Below are 2591 nucleotides of genomic sequence, written 5' to 3'. Positions count from 1 at the left end.
ATTAGGAAGAATGGAGAAATTACATAAATGAATACTGATGAATTTTTAAAATTTAATGAAAATTTATATATGTCAGAGGGTTATCAAAAAATGGATCAAATTGATTTATTTTTATCTAGTTTAAATTTGCCAGTGTTGAATGAATTTGAGGTAAAGAATTTAGATATTTTATTTACTGAATTAGTATTGAGAGAAGCTTTGCAATCGATGCCTGATGGAAAATCTCCTGGAGAGGATGGATTTAAGGTGGTGTTTTATAAAAAATTTAATGATTTATTATTTCCATTATATAAAGATGTTTTGAAACAAGCAACTAAAATGGATGTATTTCCAGAATCTTTCTCAAAAGCATTGATTACAGTTATACCTAAAAAAAGAAAGGAACTCTTTAAAAGTGTCACCTTACAGACCGATATCATTATTAAATGTTGATTATAGATTGGTGTCAAAAGTTTCAGATAATAGGTTAGTGAATTATTTGCCAAATTTTTTTACGTAACAATCTGGTAGGGTTTGTCAAAGACAATGTAGTTAAATTGTCATCAGATAATATAGTTAAATTGATTTCATTAATTAATGCTAAAAACAACAAGATAATCAACCAACGGATATATCTTTGGATGCTGAGAAGGCATTTGATCGAGTTGAGTGGAAGTTTTTGTTTAAAGTATTGGAAAAATTTAATTTTGTTCCATTTTTTAGGGGTTGTGTTAGGGCTTTATATGCAGAACTTACGACAAGGGTAATAACGAATGGTGAGATTTCAAAATCTTTTAATTTATCTTGTTCTACAAGACAGGGTTTTCCTCTTTCACCTGCTTTACTTGCTTTGGTGACAGAACCTTTACCTCAGGCTGTTTGACATGATTTTGGTGTTAGAGGACTTAAAGTGAGAGAAAATGAAAATAAAATTAGCTTATTTACACATGATGTTTTTGTATATTTAACTAATCCAAAAACTTCACTAAAATTATCACAGGACTTGTTGAATAAGTATGGTAAATTATCGGGATATGAGATTAATTGGGAAAAGAGTGAGGTTTTACCAATAGCAGAAGAAGATTTTATGGATTGTAGACAAATTACTAAATTTAGATGGTCAAATAAAATTAAATATTTAGGAATAGTTGTAAATAAAAATGATCATGAATTATTTATTTTGCATTATGTACCTTTATTAAATAAGGTTAAAATTGATTTAGATAAGTGGAAAGATTTACCACTGACCTTAATAGGAAGAGTGAATTGCATAAAGATGAACATTTATGCTCGAGTACAATACTTTTTTCAATCTATTCCTTGCATAGTTGGGTTATTCTTATGGAAAGGTAAATTATCGAGGGTTTCTTTCCAAAAATGGACTTGGCATTATAAATTGGGTGGTTTGCAATTACATTGTTTTTATAATTATTATGAGGTGGCACCGATGAAGTTTATTAATTGGTTATTTGATAATCAACAATCTCCTAGGTGGGCAAAGATAAAGATGGCTCAGATTTTGGAAAATAATATTAATCATTTCATTTATAAATGGAATCCTTTATTGTTACAAGAATTTAAATTATCCGTTTTTCGACATATAATGAATATTTGGTAAAATCGCAATTTAATTCTTGATTCTATCGGAATAGTTTCGATAAGATCACCATTATATCAGAATAAATTAATTCCCTTTTCATGATAGAATCCTTACTTAAAAGATTGGGAAATTAAAGGATTAGTGAATGTAATAGATTGTTTTGAAGCAGGGAGGTTTTGTTCATTTAAAAGGTTGCAGGAAAGATATGGTATTGCATCAAATTCTTTGTTTATTACCAACTTTGAGATTATTTAAAGAAGAATTATGGGAAGGAAATAAATTTACCAGGTCAAAAGAAATTTGAATTATTAATTGCAGATAAAGGTGAAAAATGCTTTATTTCTGATATGTATAGGTTGTTGCAGGAGAAAATGGAAAAAGACAAATGGGAAAGAATTAAATATTATTTTGACATGGGAGGAATGGTCAAAACTGTGTGTTGACGGTGTTACCAAGTTAATTAATGTGAGGTATACTATGGTCAATTAGAATTTTTTGCATCAATTATATTCAACCCCTGAGAAATTGAAGAGATATGGATTCAGTTTAACAGATTTCTGTTTTAGATGTAGAGAGCAGAAAGTTACTTTTGTACATTCAGTTTGGTCGTGAAAGAAAATTAAGCATTTTTGGGAGGAAATTATAAAATTTTTGAGGGATTTGTTTCAAAGGGATATTTAATGGATCCAAAAATATGTTTGTTGGGTTATGTTAATGTTCCATTTGTTGATTCAAAATGCCTAAACCATATTTGGCTTTGTTAAGATTTGGGTTAGCAGTAGCGAGAAAATATATAGCTGTCACATGGAAGAATATAAACTTGCAAAGATGGCATAACGGATTGCACTCTTGTCTATATTTAGAAAAATTAACATATAATGTAAGTAATTATTCTTTTTTATTTATATGTGGTGTTTATATTTGAAACACATGGCTATAGAAATTAAATCAATGTTGTAATGTTGGCAGACCAATCAGGGAATATTTGATACATTTCTCTAAGGTTTTGGGG

The sequence above is a fragment of the Narcine bancroftii genome, unplaced genomic scaffold (genome assembly GCF_036971445.1).
Source record: "Narcine bancroftii isolate sNarBan1 unplaced genomic scaffold, sNarBan1.hap1 Scaffold_152, whole genome shotgun sequence".
Lineage (NCBI taxonomy): Eukaryota > Metazoa > Chordata > Chondrichthyes > Torpediniformes > Narcinidae > Narcine > Narcine bancroftii.
The sequence above is the reverse complement of the archived record's forward strand: the minus strand, read 5'-3'. Positions refer to the sequence as shown.